Below are 22,990 nucleotides of genomic sequence, written 5' to 3'. Positions count from 1 at the left end.
CATGGTGAGGGGACCACAGCATGGTTAATAAGTACAATATGCTATGTGGACTTTCTACTTACCAGCATGGTGAGTCAAATAGGCTTTAAAAAATACACTGCCCCAGGTACTTTGTTACAGTGACAGGAAATGGATGAGGACAAGATATGATCTGGAAATAATAACAGCGAAGGCTCAGATGCATTCCTCTATTTGCCAGTCCTTAAATAGAAAGTTCTCTTGAGTTCTACCACCAAAAGTGACAACTGTGTGAGCTGGTGACTTCATAGAACATCTAGTCTGAATCTCATTGTCCCTTAAATTCTTGTAAGAATGCAGACATATAGCAGCTGGAAAGGTCAGTTGCTGGTATAACCCCTCTTCCATGCACTGCTACCACATACTAAGGACCATTTGTGGTGTCCTATTCAAAGGGCTTTGTATTCATGTTCCTCTAAGGTAGGTTTTACCATCACAATCCCCATTTTGCAGATAGGGATACTAAGGCTCAGGGAGATACTTTCAAACCTCAGAGACAGTTTTAAACTAATTTTCCCAATTCTAAGAACTGCCTCATCATCACCCCCCATCCCCGACCTTGGATGAAACAGTCTGGCACCGACTGACATGCTGTTCTGATGAATCACTTCCATGACAGAAGGATACATTAAAGGAGAATGTTCTTTAGAAACAGCTCAGGTAGTTGTTTTAAACACTGATTGCAGCTTGAAGCTCTGGGAAAAAAAAAATCATTTAACTCTTTTCCCCCAAGATTCAGCAACTTACCTCTGCAAATGTTAAAGACAGTAATTCATTTCAAAGTTAAACACTTTACATTTGCCTTTTCTATGTGTAACAGGATGGTGCTTATCACTTGTGTGGGTGGTGGTATGCATGTGTGGGAGGATTCACACACATGTGTTCATGCGCATTTGGAGGCCAAAAGTCAGAATTGGATACTGGATACCTTACTCTATTGCTTGCCTTTTTCTTCTTTCCTTCTTTCTTTCCTTCCTTCTTTCTTTCTTTCTTTCTTTCTTTCTTTCTTTCTTTCTTTCTTTCTTTCTTTCTTTCTTCTTCTTCTTCTTCCTTCCTTCCTTCCTTCCTTCCTTCCTTCCTTCCTTCCTTCCTTCCTTTCTTTCTTTCTTTCTTTCTTTCTTTCTTTCTTTCTTTCTTTCTTTCTTGTCTTTCACTGAACCTGAAGCTTACTGATTGAGCTACAGTGGTTTGCCAACAAGCTCCTGTCTCACTAAGCCTTGCCAGCTATGGGATTCCAGGTACATGCCAACATCATGCCTGCCTTATAATATGGGTGCTTAGGATCCAAATTCAGGTTCTCATGTTCACACAGAAAGTACTTTATCTACTGAACTATCTCACTAACTCTTAAGTTGACAATCTTTAGAAACCAAAATTGAGTCAATGATAAAATAATAATATACACTGTGATGATAAAGATCAGAAGAACATAATATTCAAAAGTACATTTTCATCCCTACAAAATTATTTTAAATAAACTTAAAAAATATGGTTAGTAATCCCAATATAATTTTAAAGGACAGTTCAATAGTTATTAGGTAAGTAAAATATGAAATTAGATTTGAAATTTAAAAGCAATGAAATACTTTATTTGATTTAAGTATTACTTCACGTGAAATTAGAGAATTTTGTAGAATATGGGTAGGCTACTGGAATTCATCTAATCCAGTCCTTTTGTTCTAGAGCCTCAATTAAAGAGGGAGAGACACAGCTATGTGCTTCAGTAGTGCAGATTTAGAGTGAGATGGACCTAAGTTCACATCTTGACTCTGCCTCTCACCAGCTCTGTGAGTCACAGAGGAGGGTCTTCAGATGCCTTGGCTAGAAAGCAGAAATGTTATATTTGTGACAGGTATGTAAGTTAATGTATATAAAGTGTTTGTGGTTTCTCCTGGTATACTGCAGAAGCTAAGGACTAATATTGGAGATTTTTATTATTCTCCTACTACTCTGGTGTGTTAGGGGAAATGATTGACTCTGGGGATATAATTTAGAAGCCCTATGTAATATTTTCCTTCCAATCACTAAGCATCTCATTTGCATAGACCCAATCTCTCATTCCATTGCTCAGTTGCGATAGCGAAGCCATTTGGAAACTTCTTCACTAGGGGCCCATTTTGTCAGTGCTATCCTTCATACATGAAAAGAAAAATACTCCACTTCTGAGATCTGTGCATGAATTTTGTGCTTTCCTGCAAATATCTCTGCAGTCTTAGCTAGCCTCCTGGGTAAGAAATGATGAGTTTGTGAGTACATGTGGAGGTGAGCTCTGTCCCCACAGAGCAATGCAAAGTTAACTGCTTCTCTGGGGGATTGAGCCTCACATGTCATCGTCAGTGCCCAGAAGCCTAATCAGCAATAACAAGCCACAGAAATCCAGCAATGGCTATTTCATTGTTCTTGGCTGTTCTGTGATAGTCGGGTGAGTTAATGAGAATGCAGATTCCATAACTCATGTTTGATGAGTTAATGGAGATTCCCTTACTGCCTTGGAATGCTCAGGATGTGACAGAAATCCTATGTAACTCTTACTTAGGATCATGGAATCACTGAGAATGCATGAAGCTTTGCGTGGCCACACAGCTTTTCTCTCTTCTCCCAAGAAAATATTACACTATCCAAGAGAAGTGAAGGGTCAATACACCTTTAGACTCTTGAGAGAAAGTTCTCTTCAAAACTCACTTTGACGCACCAGTCTTACTAACAAGAAATAAACAGGCATAAGCTTTTTAGTATGGAATTTATTACCTCCTGTGTGTTCATATGTACATGTATGCACACACACTGTGTGCATGCACACATAGCTCAGTTGTCATTTTCTGGTAAGAAAGCTGAACTACCTCTTCCCCTCCCCACAAAAATCCAATCAAATCCAGAAAGCTACATTATTGGGGTCAGTAAGATGGCCCAGCAGATAAAGGTGCCTGCTGCCAAGGCTCTGACCATTTCTTCAGGTTATCATCCACAAGTTGAAGCAGTTCTTAAAGTTTCTGGGTGGAGTTTGGTCTCTGAGATCATAGATGCAAAGCTGAGTCTTGAAAGTTGTTCCTGGTTCTAATGATACAGAATCAGGTAATTCTTGGTTGAAGGAGACCATATTAAGCATTTTGGGGTCCTTATTACTACCCTTGCCTTTTACACAATAGATGTTTTCAATTGTCTTTAAAATAAATTTTTGTCAGTTTTCTGAATACCGTGTGTGTGTAGGGGGGGGGGGGTTGCCCCTACTGGAAATCTTCTGCTTAAAGTAGCTTTTTCATTCTGTGCACTGAAGAATGTAGAAAAATACAAGGACTGATGGACACAGGATGCTTGTGCTGGATTTAGAGTATGAACTGCAGAAAAATCAAGCTAACTTCATTTGAGTTCAGAGCCTTATGTGACATCTTGCATGTAGCTAATGTTCAGAATGTACTTATCAGGTGAACTGATGTTTAGGGACCATAACCAACTTCCTGTTTCTCTCTATAAATTCTTTCCCCTAGCAGAGCCTACCAGGCCAGGGACTGTGACACTGTCAATACTGGGGGGTTGTTTTATGTGTTTGTTTTATTTTCTGTGTATGAGTGTTTTACCTGCATGCATATATGTGCACTACCTGTGTGCTTGATGCCCATGGAAATCAAAAGTATCAGATCCCCAGAACAGGAATTACAGTTGGTTGTAAGCCATCGTGTGGGTTCTGAGGACTTAACCCTGGTTTTCTGAATGAGCAACCAGTGATCTTAGCCTCTGGAACATCTTTCCAGCCCCAGGAATTCTTTTTAAAAGGAAAACAATAACATAAACCATTTTAGCTGTAGGACTAGGGACTAGAAAAATCCCCTTTTAGGAAAGATGAAGTTGTTCCCTCAGCCATTAGCTATCCAGAAAACCACTGCATCGGAGCAGAAATCTAGTTTTTTGCAGGGATAATCCTAGAAGCATCTAGCAGCTTTCCTGGTTCCTTACAGCAGCACTGTGACAGGGATATAAAGCATCAGGATGGTTGCAGGACACCCAGAAGGTCACACATTCAGGCATTATTCTCAGAGCTGGATGCTGCTCTGAGCTTTCCTCACTGTGTACTGTACTTGATTATGCTGATTATCATAGATACAAATGAAGACTCACTACTATTGTGAAATAACAATGGGGGTTAATGGTATTCTTTATTCCAAGAGGGGGAAATTACAGACATGAAACCAATTAAGCTATCTTTCTTTCTTTGCAAAAATGGAGACCCTCGGATTGTGCTTATTGCCAGTAAAGACACATGGATTTGTGGTTCTTTTCCAGATTTTACTGAGATAGGCAATGATGCTGGTAATGTCCAGGTTTCCCCTTTTGAATTGACAATAACTATGTTAATATGCTAGCTCACAAAAGGCAGCACTAAATAGGAAAACCAAATATTTTGAAATGAATATTCCACAGTATCCCCTTGCAGAGGTTCAGCAATGCCTCTCTTGGAAATCTCTATTAGGGAAAGTTTCTTGATTGCCATTTCTTGGACATGGCTATGGAGAGGCTACCCTCCTGTGATTGATAAAGTGGCTCCAGAGAACAATGGCAGACTAATTTATGGGTTCCTTAAACTTTAAATAGTTGTACTTTAGTCCCAGGTCTACAAAATATCTACCACAAAAACCTTTCACATGGAAACACATCATGTCACATGTACATTGTTAATGTAACTATGGTAACCCCCCAAAAATGCCACCAATGTGTCTGTTTCATACACAAATGAGGTGACAGCTGTGGAGTCCATGTCTGCCCGTAGTATAATAGATGTGAGCTAAGACAGCCTGGGTCAGAAGATTACAACTCATTTACAGTAATCAGAGCTTTCAAATAACTTCACAACATCTGAGCTATAAAGAGTGTAAATGGAAGGTAAGAAGCCACTATAAAAGCAGCTCTACTCCACAGCTTTCAAAACTAAGTGTCTTGACCTAATGCACTGGTCTTTTTAGCAGGTGCTCTGAAATTAGGATGAACAGCACCTTTGATGTGTATTGCAAGCCTACACCTATTTTCTCTGCTTCTTAGGGGCAATTTTTCAGGTCAGTAGATATGATGATTCCATTCAAGTTAAATGTTTATGGTAGTTGTGGTCCTGGAGGCAAAGCTTTTACAATCCTTTTTGACAATCTAATCAATTATGATAGTTAGTCCCTTCAGCCCTATTGGCCCAGCCATGCTATGTTACAACTGAGGAATCTCAACGTTAGCAGGTTAAGGAAGACATACCAGATCACTTGGGTATAACAGGTAATAGTCTACTTATCAACCAAATAACTGGTAAAATAATGCAAGATCAATAAACCATTTATTATATCTGTTCTTTGAGACATAGAAACTAAAGTCTGAAATATACCCAGAATGTTGATATGCTAAAAGAGAGAGAAAATGAGTTTTAAATTGAACTCCATTTAAAACTTTAAGATCCAATGGCTCTCTTGTGGTCTCTAAAATACTGCATTTTACTGGGTTTAGCCTTGGTTTGTATTCTGTTCTTTGATCCCAAATAAGAAAGACTACATGTTTTTCTGACTTCATCTATATAATTTTAAATTTCATTCTGAATAAAATATTAATCAAAGCTCTATTCATGAGTTAAAGATATTTCCATTGTTCTCAGAAAACAAAATATGGTTTTAAAATGGAAGCTGCTTTATCTTCAGATTGGCTTAACTCAAAATAGATGTTCAGCATAATAATTACAAAAAATTAAATACAATATTTGAGCAGCCTTATATTAGTGGTGAAATGAATCAGAGAATATTTGTAGCTGAAAAAGAAAGTATAAGAGAGCACTGTGAAAGTCTGATAAAAGTAGCACCTATGCCTGTAATGTATCATATTTTATCTACAGTCTATAGCTTATTTAAAGTGGCAGATAACTGATGGTTATTTATAGTCAGCCAGGTGGGGGGAATCGAACTATTAACTGTAATAGTAAATGTATTTCTTAGAAGTTGATTTTTAAGTACTTATGCTCCCTGGCTATGTCGCTGAGAGAGATTATTTGTAATAGATGGAGAAGTTCAGGTCAAGAGCCCAGCAATATAAGACTCTCCACAGAGGCCAAGGTTCCACTTCCTCATGTTTATCTTACTTGTTCATCTCACAGTTCCGGAATCTCACAGGAGCTACCTATGCCTACTTTGTCAGAACTAACATCTACAGTTGGATCTGGTCTGAGTTTGTTTGTTTGTTTGTTTTTAAATTTAACAGAGCAATCTTTTCTAATAATTAAGTACCTTATTACTTGTATTTGCCAGAATGCAAACTCAGGCCTTCCTGTATTAAACCTATCCCCTAGGGAGGCTAGCAGTTGACAGTTCGTAGATGTGATGCGGTGGCATCCTACCTTGATTTCACAGCTACCCTCTAGTAATTTTATATCACAGGGGTATGTGGGTTTAGTTTGGAGATGCCATTTTTATTATATCATCATCCCTCAAATGCATCAGGGAGGCCGAAAGCCAGGTTTGTGAGTAACAGAAGAGCTCAGCACACAAATGCTGCTTTCTGACCTCTGCATCGCTTCAAGACAGAAAACGCAAACTTGGCCATTAACACTTCTCAATCAGATTGCACTTGATTCTTTTTTTTTTTTCCTAACTAGAGTAAGCTGCTTTATATATAAAGGGCACTGGACCAGAATATGATAATCATAATAACAACAATTTCAGAAAACATGTGAAACAGCATGCTAACATCTGTTGTCCACCCCTCTCCCCAGTCAAGCCCCTCAAAGCAATATTGTCTTTCTGTTGTATTTTAATGTCTCTTTTGGTGAGTATATAGAAAATGGATAGGGTCCTCAAACCCTGTTGGGTGAATAGGTTTCTTTTCCCCGCCAACAGTGTTGAGGGCTGACAAAAGAGTTTCTGGGTCTGGCTTGTCAGGGGTTATCGCTGCAAGCCTCACATGTGGCCCATGTGGTCCAGCTTTTGTTCTATCAGTCTTACTAAGTCAGGAGGTGAATAACATGGCTGACCAGCTAATAATATTCATACAAGACAGAAAGGTCCTTGCTTTGGGAGTCCATTGAATTACTTCCCCTGTTCACTGTTTAGTACTAGGACACACACACACACACACACACACACACACACACACACACACACGTCCACTCCCTTTGCTGAAATGGGATGCTCTCATCAACTGCAGCCTTTTAACTTAGCCACCTAAGGATCTCAAATGAGGTTAAATGGACAAGGACCATTTTACTGAGACCTTCCAGTTGATCAGTGACAAGTACCTTTTCCTATATTATCTCTCAGGGCAGGGAGCAAATGTTGGCCAAAATGAAAAAAAAAAATACTCAAAGAAAAAGGAAAGAACTCTAAAAGTTGAACAGTCAGTGAAGAAATCATTTCAAGCCACCAGAAGTGATTAAAGTTACTGCCTGCATAGGAATATCCCCTCTATGCAGTATGCACAGATACATCCAGGTAAGAGCAAGTGTATGAGCTTTCCATATAATACCACACTAAGAATTTGGCTCTTGAATAAATGTGTCAGCAAGCCATGGAATCCCCAAACAGAGAAACCCACACTGGGCCTTTATTCCATGTTCTTAAGGTCTATTGTTAACTGAAGACTCCTTGTCTTTTCAAATTCCTTCATGTGAATGGATGAGGCCAGACATCTGCCAGGATCCGCTCACATTTGCATGCAAATTAGAGACTTCATGACACACGGCCCTGGAGCCAGTAATACCACTTCGACTCCAGCTTTATACAGGTCAAAGTATAAGTCTTCCTCAAGTTTCCACTTCTCAAGTTCCAGCTTTTAAAAATGAAGTCATGACAATATAGCAATAATATTAATTGTCTAGATGGCCGTGGTAAATCGAACTGGAAAACAAAATAACGTATTGTCTCAGAAAAGCCTACAGAAAAAAAGTCCAAGTCAGCAGTACGTGTTCCCTCAGCGAATCTGAATTCCATATTTGTTTTGTTATCTGGGTCTGAGAATGAATGTACTAATTAGGAGCTTTGCTTACATGGTTCAGTCACTCAAAGGCTTTGACACTCTGCTCACTCTGCACAGTTTGCTTTGAAGCTACTGCTGTGGATACCGCAGGCGAGGTCCCTCTAGAGCTAGTTCTACTACGGAATCTTCCAGCCTGCGCATCCATGCCTGCTATTGGGCCACAGTCCCAGGACGAACTTTCCAACCTGCCCAGTGCACGAGGTGCCTCTTGCCTGCCTGGCTTTTCTGGGGAAACCCAACCAGCCATGGACTTCCCCGTCAGGTAGCGGTGACTGCGGGAACCGAGGAAGCACCGAACCAGGCGGCAGCAGCCCACACCCCCTCTCCATGCAGCACAAAGGACACTCGCTGGCAAACTTTCCTAGCTACTGATCCTGGAGCAAAATGCCTGGAAGAGACCAAGGCTTCCTTGAAATCCACATCCATGACAAGCCTCCTTAAGGGGCTACTGCTTCTAGTTCCAAAACGTACAGTTTTCTCCTTCTTGTACCACATAATAGTTGAGTATGTTCTCCCCAATGCTCTGACTTCAGTACTCTCAATGTTTTGTTAATTATGCTCCTTGCTCTTTATTCTTAACAGTGAGGTCATTGCCAAGACCTCTTCCTTTCCCCACAACCTGCCACCTTCCTTTCTCTCCTCTTGACCCCATTCCAACTCCCTGGGTCTTCTGTCTGCGCTCTTCCCAGGCTCCAGCTTCTTTCCCTGTTCACATCCCCAAGCCTTCCCTTCTCTTTCTCACCCAGGACACCATCCCTGGCGGATCCCTGAAATCCTGGGGGCTCAGCTCCAGTCATTGCCTTTTGCCCATTTTCGTCTGGCCTGCCGTCTCAACTCTCCCTGTTTCATTTTTAAAGCAAGAGGACAATAACTAGATTCTCCTTTCCCGACTTCGTCCCCTCAAGCCCAGCTCCAGAAACCGCGCCCCCTTGTTCCCCTTAGACCTGCGATCTTATCCCGAGGTTTCTTAAACACGGTAGGGTCCTCCAAGCTGCCAAGTTTGCTTCCACACCCCCCTCGCTGCCTCCCAAACCTCCCGCTGCAGCCCAGTTGGTCCAGGCACTTACCCTGAGGCCCGGCTGGTGGGGGTGTCGGGGTGCGCACAGAGCGGGCGGCGGTGGCAGCAGCAGCAGCAGCAGCAGCAGCAGCAGCAGCAGCAGCCTGAGGATGTGGACCAGAGGAGCAGCGCCTCCTCCCAGCCCGCAGAGCGCACTGGCTCCTCGGGGGACCCCGGGCAGAGCACCAAGACGCAAGGCGAGACAGCCGCAGGAGCAACAGCTGCTGCGCGGGGCTGAGCTAAATCCGGTTCTTGGGGGTCGGAGTAGAGACGGGCAGAATAGGGAAGGAGGGAAGAAGAAACCGGGTTCAGAGGGCGGGGCAGTGAACGATCAGGTCTCAGGGAAGGCGTTCTAGGCGCCTCGGGAGGCAGTGGCACAGATGCCGCTGCCTGGGAGGACGCCGTGGGCCCCGGTCCCTGCCCGGCAAGCGCTGCAAACCGGGGCGCACGGGCCTCGCCTCGTTCCGCAGCTCCCTGCCCGCGCCCTCCGTGCGCCCCGCTTTGTGCTCCCCGCAGCCGGCGTGCACCTGGTGTAAGCAAAAGCGGTCAGCTGATGGGCTGCGCGCTGATTGGCTGCTCAGCCGTCTCCTCCCCTCCCGCCGACCCCTTCCCGGTTTTCCCCCCGCCCCCCCGCCCCCCCCCCCCGCCCGCCTAGACGCAGACCCGCTCCGGGACACCATCTGTAGCCCGCCCAACAAAGGGGCACCCCAGCCCCGCAACCTGGGGCCTGCCAGACCGCTGCGCCTCTACCGTCGCTGCAGGGAGCAGCTAGCTGTTCCTTTTCTTTCTTTCTTTCTTCTTCTTCTTCTTCCTTTTTTTTTTTTTTAAATGAGGACGAAAGGCTGCGACTGGGTGAGGGAGGCAAGAAACCCGGGAAAAGCCCTTGTAAGAAAGCCATAGACTCAATGAGACTGCATCTCTGAGCAAGGTAGAACTTGGGTTCAGGCGATAAGTAGACAAAATTCAATTATGAGTATTTCAGTGTGAGATCTGATCCTTCCTTTGGAGATAGGTGGTGATACGTGGTCCTTACAAACCCTCCATTGGGACTGGTTCACCATAGGGATAGTACTGGGACCCTTAACTGAAAGGCAAAGACACTGTCAAATTCTGGAGGCTTTCTGGGAAAGATTATGAAACTTTGAAACTACAAATTTCTTTTTGCTTAGGTATGAAAGTTGTGTTCCTATTAGCAGAGGATTGAAAATGCGGACTGTTTGCAGGATGGGGGTGTGTGTACTTGAGAGCAAGGGGTGGGAGGCAGAGGTAGAACGGGGAGTCTGGAGACTGCACTGGAATCCGCATCTCAACTTCAAAGTGTCAGCCCAAAACGAGGTCCAGGAGAATCCCTTGATACACGTTATTGGGAGAATCAGCTTTAAGCCAGAGAGCATCATTAGTTGTCAATGTTGAACAACTTTGAGATAGAGAGCGTGATTGTATTTACTCAGGATATTCAAGCCAAGAAATTCTGGGGAAGTTGGAAGAATACATTATCACAAAATTTACTTTCGAAGTCGTTAATGCTAGGGAAGAGATTCGATAGCAATAATTTTACATTTTTGATCCCTATGGTTCCCCCGTCTCCGGTGTCTTGCATAGATATCTGAGAAGTGTTTACTTATACTTCATATTCTTCTGAAACTATTAACTATTTTGTAGCCACTGGTGGGTCACAGTATACATTAGTAAGCTCTAGGGAAAGGCAATGTTCGGTTGCAGAATAGATAACAAATGAACAGTAGAGATAGCTAGACAGAGAAAAGAGAAGCATGTTGAGTATAGATTATATTATCTGTTTTTGTCTCTTCACTTTTTGTGTAGACTGCGTGTAAGATAGGGCTTAAAAGAAGATGGTTACTGGTAGAAATGGGGACTTATATGTGGTCTTTCAAGACGACTTGGAACGTCTGTACTTTTTTGGGAGTGGGAGAGATGGTGCTATACCCTGCGATGTGGTGTTCTCCAGAAGTGGGTCTTGAGGAATACAGCTAATCTAATGGCTGATGGTGAAAGGTTACTCCAAATTTCTCTAGCAGCATCTAGGTTTTAGAAAAGACTTCATGAAGACAGTGGTATGAATCAGGCACCAAGGTATGATTTTTGAAACCAGGCCAACACTGTTTTAAAGCCCAGAAGTGCAATTAAGATCCACGTCCCTGTGGGAAAGTCACTTTACCTCTTTAAGCGTTAGTTTCCTTGGCTCTAAAGTGGGATTAATCACAGTAGCCATCCCAAGGGACTGTACTGGTTAAGTGAAAGTAAGCAGACAAAATGCTTGGAGCACTACATGGTGGATAGTAAACATGGACAGACATAACCATTAGGTGTTATGTTGCCAAGTTTTGCAGATTAAAACAACACATCAGGTCAGACAGGGGGTATTGTGATTTTACAACTTTCTCCTCAAAGGCACTGGCAGAGCCAGCAAGAGAAATGGTCCCTGACTCCCTGTGATTCAATTCATTTCTTTTAAAATCAGCATATTGTTTATTGAAACTGATTTCCCTCTTCCCCAAAGCAAATGTAAGAAAGGAAACCTAGCCTACTTCTACTTGATCCTGGCATTGATTTGGCTTTAGTCGGGGGAACATTAGGAAGGATGTGTGTCAGAAGTCGTGGAAGGAGCTTGTGACTGGGAGATGGTCACTGCTGTGTGGTGGGAAAAATTATTGAGGGCTAGCAGAAGACAGATGAGGCATGGTGATCATGAAAGTTGGAAATGTGACCCAGTTATTGAATATCTGATGGGTCCTTTAAATTGTTCACTGTTTCACATTTTACAAACTGTCATTTGGTAACTTCGCAAAGGATGGCAAATATTTTACCCACTGCCACTCAAAAGCCTTTGGCCATAGTGGTGAGTGAAGCAGACCAGGAAACCAAGAACATAATTAAATTTGCTTCTGACTTAAATCCTCCACTACATCTCCAAATGAGTCTTCAGTGAATCTGTCTTGTTCTTGAGGACAAAATTTATTTGTTGGTCAAAAAGAATTTGATCTTGACATTCCTGCTAGGAGGGCATTGATGAAGACTGGTGTCTTTGAAGTGGAATGGAATTACATACATAGGGATGGGCATTCCCATGAAAACTGGGTCTTCATGTTAATGCAAGGAATTGTTCCTGCATTAGAGCTGGCTATTCTGAGACACTTATCCACCTCCCCAGGGTTCCCTTTAGTCCCCCTTGAGTTTTCTTTACTTGACTTTGAAAGAACAATATGTTTGGAGTTAGCCTAGTTATATTGATCTATGTGGTAAGTGCAGAGAAAAGAGAGATGGCACTGTAGAGGGTGACCAGATTTCAATATTCTGTCAAAGAACACTGCATTTTGAGAACAAAATAGGAATATGCCATTTAAAAACCACAATATTTAGACCTTGAAAAAAATCTCTCCCTCCCTCTCTCCTTCCCTCCCTCCCTTATTGAAATATTAACAGGATGTTATTCCTCCCAATCTCTAGACAAATAATCTAGTTTTAAAATAATGTATGTGAAACTTCAAAGTATGTCATTCTTGTGATCATCATTAGCCTTCATGCCAGAAGTGATGCTTGTCTAAAAAATTTAGACAACTGAATGAGTTTTTAACTACATATGCATAATCCTTGTTCTTTTGTTTTTTAAAAACTGTCTATGAATTCATTTTAATACAAAAAGTTACTAATTAAAGTTTGTATTATTAAAATTAGTTTTAGCATTTAAGTCTAATTATTTTACATGAAAGTAAGGAGTGTGAACATCTCAATTTTCTCAGAACTCTCCCCATATTAGATCTAAGAATCTTACCTCTCAAGAAACCCCTTAGTTTTGAAGAAGGTTAAATGAAGATAGCAAGCACTTAAAAAAAGTAAAACTAACATTAATAGGTTTGTGGTGATACTTACAGGTTTAGTTGAGTCAAAAGCTTGTAGACAAACCAAATGGTATCTTATTCTCTACTTGAATAATAGATCCTATTTCACATGCAGAATGTAATTACCTTAGAGACCTTAGCTATGGTCTTTTCTAACTTCCTTATTATTTAGATAAAGAAACCAAGCCCTGGGAAAGCAATCTGCTGGTCTTTTGAGAATGCGTACATTTTTGAGAAACCCAGAGCATATACTTTTGGAGGCAGGGACCATATGGCCAGATCCTAAGCTTAACCTTAGCATGTAATTGGTAGCCAGCAGACACTTTTTGAATGGTTGATTTGCATTAATCCCATTTTGGGAGTAGTTATGTAATTGAATCTCATTATGACATAAGCATTTTCTTCATGTCATTAAAATGTCTTCCATGATTGGATGCATGGTGATTGTATAATTCCATAAATCTTAGTGAGAAATAATAGCTTTGCCAATTATTTCCTGTCATCACAGACATTCTTTATTAGAAATCCCATTTTTGTTATTAAGCTATAGAAATCTATTGTGTTTTGGATTACCAACTTTACACTAACTTTTTAATTTTCATCATCTTTTACCTTCATATTACAGATCTTAGTAACTTATACAATCTTTGCTTTTGTAAGTTTTAGTTAGAATTTTAGAAACATATTTCTTTGTTTTCACTTACTTGTCTTCCATTATGGTTTATATTTCAGCTGTATAAGGGTAGCTAACATAAACTAAGAAATAATTTTGGCAGGCAGTACACCTAGAAGTATATACTGTATTGAGAGAGGTACTGAAGGGAAATGGTTAAAACCCAGGGCCAGTTTAGCACAGCAGTGTGCATTTGCACAAGTCATTAAGTTCTCTGTAACTCTAACATTATTTCTATTGTGGGGCTTTGTGAGATCTGAAGAGGTGTGTGTGTGTGTGTGTGCGCCTATCACATAGTAAGCATTTATTAAATATTGATATATTCATTAATGTAATTCTGACTGCTGTCACAAGTAAATGAAAGGATCTTAGAGGCTTAAATAAGGCAAGCTTATTTCACCCTTCTGTAACCGTGTCCCTGTCTAGATGACCTCCACATGGTCAATCCCGGCTCAAATGATTTCCACATTGTAACTATCTTTTAAGTCTTCTGACTCATATCCCTTCACACAGAAGTGGAAAGAGTGAATAAAAACCATAGGAGGAAGATCTGTGGTATGCACTAGAGAAATGGCTTCAAGCTCCTCTCCCTTCCAGATTCTATTGGCAAAAACTCAATTAAATAGCTACACGTGATGGTGAAGGAACAGGAATGGTGACTAGGTACGTGGAGGTAAAAGAAGGAGATCTTACAACATATAGTAATCTGTATTAGAAATAGAGTAACATATTTATAAATGTAGACATCCCTCCTAAGACAACTTGTTAGCTTACTTAATTCCCGGAATGAGTTTGGTGAGAGAAGGAATGGTAAGTAGCTCAAGTCAGCAGCAGGTAAAAGCCTGTCATGGTGGCAATGATGTTGTGGCTAAAACAACAATCCAGAACGGTCTTTGTAACTCAGGATTCCTTCTAACACTGTTCTTCAGTGATGGCTCAGTGGTTAAGGATGCTTCCTGTTCTAGTTGATGACCTGAGTTCAGATTCTAGTACCCACTCACAAATGCCTGTATCTCCAGCTCTAAGGGATCTGATGCCCTCTTCTTGCCTCTGAGAACACCTGCATTTACTTGCGCATACCCACATAGAGACATGCACATATAAAATAAAATCTTAAATTGATAAAAAAAAAAAAAGTTATTGGCTGACTGCTAACCTAATCATTATCTGCACATTGCGTTGGTGTCATTCCCAGAGACTCTAGGCAAAGACAGAGTGGCTTGTCTTCTGGTACTGAAGTCACCTTTATACCATTTTTAGTTTCAGTTCACTTTGGTTCCTCTAGGAAAAGGCTTAGATATCACGGTGCTGGAATTCATTGTCCCCATTTTCATAAACGTAATACACACACACACATACTTTGTTTTAGACCTGGGGCCTATGAGGCTGTAACAGAAAGACTGGTAGATAGATTCAGCACACAACCTGTTTTATGTACATTTTATAAACACTTAAGATCACAGAACTTCCTCTTTATTTCTTGTAGTTTGTCTGCCAGATTTGTCCCATTTTTCCTGGACTTCTTTTATTTTTATGAAAAAGGAGTCTCATGCTTTTACTTTTCATTTGTGAGCATGTAAACAGTTGTCTCTGATAAATCACTAACCACATTCCATCATAGGTAACGAAGTGCTCACCTGCCAGATGGATCATCTGTTGAAATCCTCCCTCTCCTGATTTCCCTTCACTTTGTACCCTTGACTGTCCCTGTTCAAACCTTGCCTTCATGTACAAGCTGTCTTTTAGAACAGAGAATCAGTGTTTGAGTTTTATAAGTACGAAGAGAGCAAGCTCCAAATAGACATGCAATGTATAAATGGTAACTTACCTAGTTTTGGGAAGTGAGGTCATTGCAACTCAATTTAGCGAGTGCCAGCCAGAGGATTTAGGATCTGAAAAGATCTTAAGATATGATCCACTTCAACCCATTCATTTTACAGATGGGTGAACTGAAGTTTCCGGAAAGTTAACACTGCTGTGATCTCAGAGGTTCTAGGAAACTTAACTACACTTAACTTTTATATAAGTCTGTTAGTGGCAGAACTAGGCCCGAGAGTGGAGTTGTATTTGGAGAACTTTAACTGGAGCTTGAACTCTTTCAGATATTCACACATATATGTTCTCCCACTTGGCTTAAAATTTTTTCCCAAAGTTTTTATATTCTAAGTCTGTTTTTTAAAATTTTTTGGAATTATCATATTATACATACACTTTGCTAGATTTCTGTATTTGAACTCAAGAGATCAGGCAGCAAATTCAGACAAATGGGTCCATCTCAACTTATAAAGTGCCGCACACAGCTGAGAAAACAAGAGAATGGGAACAAATACATCTGGCCCACACCATATGTGTGATAAGAGGTTCATATCCAAGTTATACAGGGAATTCAGATTTCAATGGTAAGAAAGTGAGTGTACAAAGGATTTGAATATGCATTTTAAAGGAAATATACCAATGGCCAACAAGTATATGAAAAAATATCCATAATTACTATTGAAGAGCATATCTTCATGCCTGTTAGAATGGTCATTATAGGAAAGAACTGGTGAGGGTTCTAGAGAGATGGCTCAGCAGTTAAGAGTACTGGAGTACTCGCTGCTCTTCCAGAGGATCAGGGTTCGAGTCCCAGTACCCACATGGTAGCTCTCTGTAAGTTCTGCACTTCCAGGGTAAACAATGCCCTCTTCTAGCCTCCATGGGCATCAGGTACCATGAGGTAAGCAGACAAACATGCAGGCAAAACACCCATACTCATGGGGGGAGGGGAGGAAGAGCTATTCCAAAATGGCTCAGCAGGTGAGGGTGCTTCCTGCTGAGCCTGATGACCTGAATGTAATCCTGGGACCCACATGATGGAGGGAGAAAAACAATTCTTACAAGTTATTCTTGGACTTCCATGGGAATGTGGTGGTATGTGTGTTCTTCATAAACAAATGAATGCAATCTTTTTTTTTTTTTTTAATTATGAGAAAGAGAACAACTAAATAAATGAGAATTCAGAGAAAATGGAACCCTTACACATCATTGATTGGAAGGTAAATTATTTCAGCCATTATGGAAAGCAGATGTGGAGGTTTCTCACAAAGTTGACAATAGAAAAGCATATGATTCAGCAATGTGCATTCACAAACAGAAGGTAAGCCTGGTGCAGGGAGATAGGTGGTAACTGAGAACATCAACAATTTCTATTTTGCTAAAGGCATTCATACTTAAAGAATTTTGAATCTCCAGTGTATAAAGTATTTAGAGATGGTAACCCAAATATATTATTGCTGGAGTTGGGGTATTAAATTTCCCTCCAAAGGCACATAAGTCAAAAGTGATGTACCATATTGGTGCTATTGGGAGGTGGAGAAAACTTTACAAGACGAGCAGACTAAGAGCATCAAAGCAAAAGGTTCAGAGAAGGAGCAGGACCCAGTCTATTCCTTCTTTTGTTCTTTCTTGTCTTGTCCATGATGTTAATGGCTTTGTTCTTCCATATGACCCTGTCATGATGCACTGCCTCCCCACAGACCTGCAGCAATGGTATACATTCATGGACAGAAACCTTTAGAACTATGAATCTAAACAACCTTTCTCTTTAAAAATTATTTTTCTCAGTTATTTGTTACAGTAACAGGAAGATAACTGGCACAGTTACACATTTTGTATGTACTAATGTTTAGTGTCCTGGATCAAAATGTCATTGGTCAGCCAGTTACCTCTTGCTTACATGAGCCCCTTGAAAAGTCAAAGCAAATATCTGCCCAGCCTACTCCCACAGTTTCCAGAGCAAATCTTGCAGTCTAAGGAAGAATTTTCCAATTGATACAAGCTGTATATATATACACATATATATGTATAATTAATTTATACCTATAATTAATTATTTATGTTTATATTTATAGTATAATTATATATTATATATAATTATATTTATAATTATGAATGTATATTTATAATGCCATGAGTATTTTCAAGTTGTCTCAGATGTGGGCTTATAGAATGAGGTTCTCAAGGATTCTGACAGCCTACAGCTTGTGGGTGATGACTAATAGAGAATGAACTGGCCAACTCTACCTGCTCCATTTCATGAGTTCCTGGGCAGAAAACAACATACCAAAGGGCCTGGGGAAAATGACTAAGTGCTCTGTAGGCCCATTTCTTTGGAAGTCTGGAAGGAGTATGGGATTGAAGTGCTGGATGCAATAGTCAGTAGATTTTTTTCCCATCACAGATCATTTCATTTGAGTAATGATTACAACAATGACAGTAATTTAATATATACTAGGCATTCCTTGTGTGCTAAGCATGTACAATTTTTTCATGGGTTCCACATAATTCTCATGAAAACCCTATGAGCTGGGTATTATTATCACTGTCATTTATTGGATGAGTTAATGGAGACCTTAGCGATGATGGGTAACTTGACATTGGTCACCAGTATGATACCTTTAGGATCATAGTCACTTAACTATCATGTGATCTTCAGTCTCTGGAGCTATCTGCTATATTGCTATAATCTGAAAATCCTGTACCATTTTGCTTATATCAACATAGATACTGCATCTGGTAGGGAAATAACTTACAAACTTAAAAAAACAGAACAGACTGAATTAGTATCCTACAAACTGTCCCCAGACACCTGAATTATTTCTGCAATGAATGGTGCTCATATTTTATCAGAATAATAGTGATATTCACAAAAATAGCAGGATTTGGAAGTCGGCAGCAAGGGATTTGGCGGAAGTTCTAATGCAAAGGAATGAAGTTTCAGTTGGTAACACTGGTACATATGAAGGGCCAGCCACGGATGACCTGCTTGATTCTTCAGGAATAAGCTTTTGAATGGGACTTGCTTGGCCAAGGCCACTTTTTGGAATGTCATCTGTAGGACCTATAAGAATTGGACTCTGGACTCACCTTTACTGTTAATAGCTTCATTTATCCCACCCAAATTGTTGGCATGTAAAGTAAGGCATAGACTGGAGTCTGTGAGGTTCATAATTTCATCTCCCCCGCCCAGGACTCTTTGGTTAAATTAACTCATAAATACAATACCACGATATTTAGCAGCACACAAGCTGGATTAGCAGCTAGAGAAAACAACCACTGCACCAGGTACAATTGTTCATCACATGGTGCCTATCACACTATTTTCTGGTACTCAGAAATTATGCACAGGTCACTGAAAAGATGCTGCCATTGTCCTTGCTGGAAGATCTTGTACCCACAGCAAGAGTCTTTGTCTGTAGCTTACCTGTACTTTTGTATTGCTTGATCACACCTAGCCTTAGTGATCAGCAGGAATCCAGCTGCAAGGGTTAGGACAGGAACAAAGATATCTAGGCAGCACTCAAGGTGGGTATTGGTGGGGCAGACTCACAATCCCTACCCTCTGTGTTCACTGAAGCTGTTCAGAGCAGCAGCCCTTACCTTATTCTTCCCTGGCTCTTTGGATGTTGATGGTGTCTCAATCATTCCCTGAATAGGCTTTACAGATCAAATTAGAAATTCATCAAACTAGGTTAATTTTGAAATTCTCTTTGATGCTAACACTCCTTAATTCTAAGCATTTCCACGGTTAAAGTTGGGGTGTTTAAACAAGTATTTCCCTATAGGTTTTGGCTAACTCCAATCTACTCCTTGTAATTACCAGTATTTGAGAATATCATATCCAAAGGATGCAGCTTTATCAGCATTTACGTTTTAGTCGAAATCCTTGTTTCCATATATCAAAGCAGAAAACCCAACTCAAATCACAGGAAAGGGAGGGGAGAAACACTTGACCAAGATGTTGTATGGACTATCTTTACAGAAGCTTGTATTTTGTCCTTTCAAGGGAAGCGTTTTTGAGTCGGGCATACTTGCAGATGCAGTTAAAAGAAAAGTGCTCACAGGGTTTGGCAGAGATTCAAATTTATAAGCTCCAAACACAAAGCTCCAAGATCAAAAGAAAGAGTAGGCAAATATAAGCTACCTTGAGCAACACAGATATGTTTATATAATCTCTCAAGCTTTAATGTCTCTGAATTATCAAAAATAATAATTGAAGTTATAAAGGCACCAAAAACATCAGAAAGCCACAAAGTTCCATTTCCTAAATTTATCTTTTAATGAATTAATTTATTAGTTTATGTGTACAGGTATTTTGCCTGAATGTATGTCTGTGTACCACTTGTGTGCCTGGTGCCCATGAAGGTCAGAAGGAAGTTCAGATTCCCTGGAATTAGAGTTACAGATGGTTATCCTGAGATTCGAACTTGGACTATCTGGAAGAGTAGCCAGTGTTCTTAGCTATCAAGCCCTTTCCAGCCCCACATCTTACAAATTAAAAAAATAATATTATTATTGGGGATGGAGAAGTGGCTTGATGGTTAAGAGCACTGGCTGCTCTTGCAGATAGCTTACCATCATCTGTAACTCTAATTGTTGCTTGTAGGCTTGTGGCAAGCCAGTACTTCATAGTGGGAGTGTAAGGCACAACAACAGCAATAATCTCAAGGCCAGGAAGTAAAAGAAAGAGGATGGGTCTGGGCTTCCACTGTTTCCGTCAAGGGGTTGCTTTCAGTGGCCTAATGATCTCCTAGGTCACATTTATTATAAGCTCCTCCAGCTCCCAGTAGTACTTATCTGAGAACTCAGCCTTTTATCATGTGGGCTTTGGGGGAGAATTCTGGGGTCCAAGTTCTAGAAGTAGTCTCCTTTGACTTTTGGCACTTCTGGGGCCCAAATGACATTGTCCACTGAGCACAGATTTTGGAAACCTGATGCTGAGGAGAGGAAAATTATGCCCGCATCCTGTCCTTCTAGAGAAGACATATGATGCTATAGTGATATTTATTTGTACTGAAATGTGATTTTATTTGTATGTTAATAAAATTGCCATGAGGTCAGAGCAAGCCAGAGCAGAAGCTGAGCAGTAGTGGGGCACACCTTTAATCCCAGCACTTGGGAGGCAGAGCTAGGTAGATTTCTGTGTGTTCAAGGACACAGCCAGCATGGCAGACACATGCCTTTAATCTCAATCATAGAAGACCTGGAGGTCTGTACAAACAGGCAGTAACGAGGAGGTCATGTGGCTGGGTTTACAACCAATGAGAAAACAGAACAGAAAATCTATAAAAAAGATAGGACACACAGAGGTAGCTCTCTTGCAGAGAGGAAGAACAGCAGAAGCAGTGAAGGGTAAGGTTTTCCGCTCTTGCTCTGACCTCGTGGTTTTTAACTCTGCAATTGGTTCTGTGTTTCTTATTTAACAAGCTGGTTACATCTACAATTGGCGTCCAACGTGGCAAGAATTCACTAAAAAACCGCTCGCCTGGGTAGTGGGTCTGGCTTCCCGTTTGGGCGGCCCGGCTCCCTAGCTCCAGCCTAGCCCCGGCCTAGCCCCGGCCTAACCCGGGCCTAGCTCAGCTTAGGACTCAGGCCCAACCTGCCTTAGCTACAAGCGGTTACCACCTTAGGTGGAGTTACTTGCTTAAAAAGCCGGTGCTATGAACAACTCAGGCCTGCAGGAGCTACCGCTAATTGCAGTAGCTACACACAACTGCAGATAGGCTGCTTTTGGCTGAATCGCCAGCACACGGAGTTTAAGGAAGCCAGAGCCCAGGCTCGACTCGGCTCAAACGGGAACATTGAAGTGGTTGGATTCAAGCTTTTAGCCAGAACGTGGCTATGCTTTCTTGCTTTCTTGCTCTCTCTCTCTCTGGATTCCCACCTCAGACACTAGGTAGCTGTTTTGAAATTCCCTTGGATTTCTATTGTTCTACGCAGAATTGGTAAGTCATTTATATCAGATATTTTAAAGGAAACTATTTAAAAGCTTTTTTTTCCACATTAAAAAAAAATGGGTTTTATGTGTACATTGGAAGAAAATTGGGCTTTGTTTGAAATTTTAGGCAGTATGGTAATGGAACAACTATATGAGAAGATTAATGTTGATCAAATTATGTACATTATTCTTCTTCTTATCCTTATTTTACAATTTAAAAAGATAGTCAATTTAAGTGCCAAGATAAAAATTTCAGAAAAACCTATTAAAAATGAATTATAGAGAAATTCACATTCAGGCAGAAGAAATTAGCAGTGAAGTTGTTTCAGGATTGGATTATAAGGTTACAGAAAGAAAGCCTGTTTTCACCCAATCACCCTTAATTTATCCAGTAACCATACAACAGCAACCTGGTCAAGTGAATACACAAAATATTTGGACTCCAGTTGAAATGTTAGACGTACGAAGGTTTAAGGAAGCAATAGTATCTTATGGCATGCATTCTCCATTTGTAAAGCAAATGTTAAACTCCTGGTCAACTTATAATAGGATTATACGACAGGACTGGTGGGAGCTGGCACAGGCGGTTCTTGAACCCAGACAGCAGCTCCAGTGGCAAATGTGGTTCAAAGAGGAAGCTAAAAACATAGCAAAACAATGTAGGGATAGAGGTATACAAATCTTCCAGGATCAGCTTGTTGGAGAAGGCCAACATACTGCAGTAGAAACACAATGTTTATATGATATCCAAACTATAGTTCTATGTCGAATGGCAGTCTTGAATGCATGGGACAGAGTTGAGGAACCAGGAAAGAAAACTGAGTCATTTACAAAGGTTATACAGGGCCCAAAAGAATCTTTCAAGGATTTCTTACAAAGACTGACTTCAGCAGTAAAGAGAATGGTCCCAAATTCAGAAGCTAGCCAGATAATAATTGAATCTTTGGCTTTTGAGAACGCAAATGCAGCATGCAAGAGAATAATCAGGCCATTAAAGGCAAGATCTGCACCCTTGGAAGATTGGATTAGAGACACGGCTAATGTTGAGGCTCATGATCATGATAATATGTGGGTAGGAGAAGCAATTTCAAGAGGTTTGAAGAATGTCAGATGTTTTGGATGTGGAAAACAAGGACATTTGAAAAGGGACTGTAAACAGGGCACTTCTAGAAACAATGTTTCTTTAAGGAACAATGGCAACAGAATGCCCCTTCCTTCTGGAGTATGTAGAAGGTGTGATAAGGGAAGACACTGGACCAATGAATGTAGATCAACAAGGGACAGACAAGGTAATACTTTGTCTCAGTCTTTGGGAAACTCCCAGAGGGGCCTCAGGCAGGCCCCTACAATGAATCCAGTTCAGACCTTTCCTTCAATCATAGAGGAGACCCCTACTCAGAGCAGTTAAATAACCAAATGCCTATTGGAATAAACCAGGTTACTCAGAGTAATGGAACAACTGAGACAGAAAGAACAGAAAATTCAGGAGAAACCATAAAGAAAATTTTTTGGCAAACTTCTATAAATGAACAAAGAACAAAATTAACAATAAAAATAAATGGTGTTTTGTTGTCTGGTCTGGTAGACACAGGTGCTGATGTGACCATAATTGCACCAGAATTTTGGCATCCATCTTG

The 22,990-nt window shown here is 40.8% G+C and overlaps 1 protein-coding gene across 1 annotated transcript in view; it reads right to left on the bottom strand.

Annotated features, from left to right (window-relative positions):
* The window catches only part of Lrrn1 (leucine rich repeat neuronal 1), a 37,621-nt gene extending 28,010 nt beyond the window's left edge, over positions 1–9,611 (bottom strand). Inside the window, exon 1 of the mRNA XM_036182312.1 lies at positions 9,075–9,611. The gene's annotated coding sequence lies outside the window, so the exon portion shown is untranslated. The remainder of the gene's footprint in view (positions 1–9,074) is intronic.
* Between the last annotated feature and the right edge of the window lie 13,379 nt (positions 9,612–22,990).

This window comes from Onychomys torridus, chromosome 3, assembly GCF_903995425.1.
Source record: "Onychomys torridus chromosome 3, mOncTor1.1, whole genome shotgun sequence".
NCBI classification, from domain to species: domain Eukaryota; kingdom Metazoa; phylum Chordata; class Mammalia; order Rodentia; family Cricetidae; genus Onychomys; species Onychomys torridus.
This window is presented reverse-complemented; position numbering and strand designations above follow the sequence as displayed.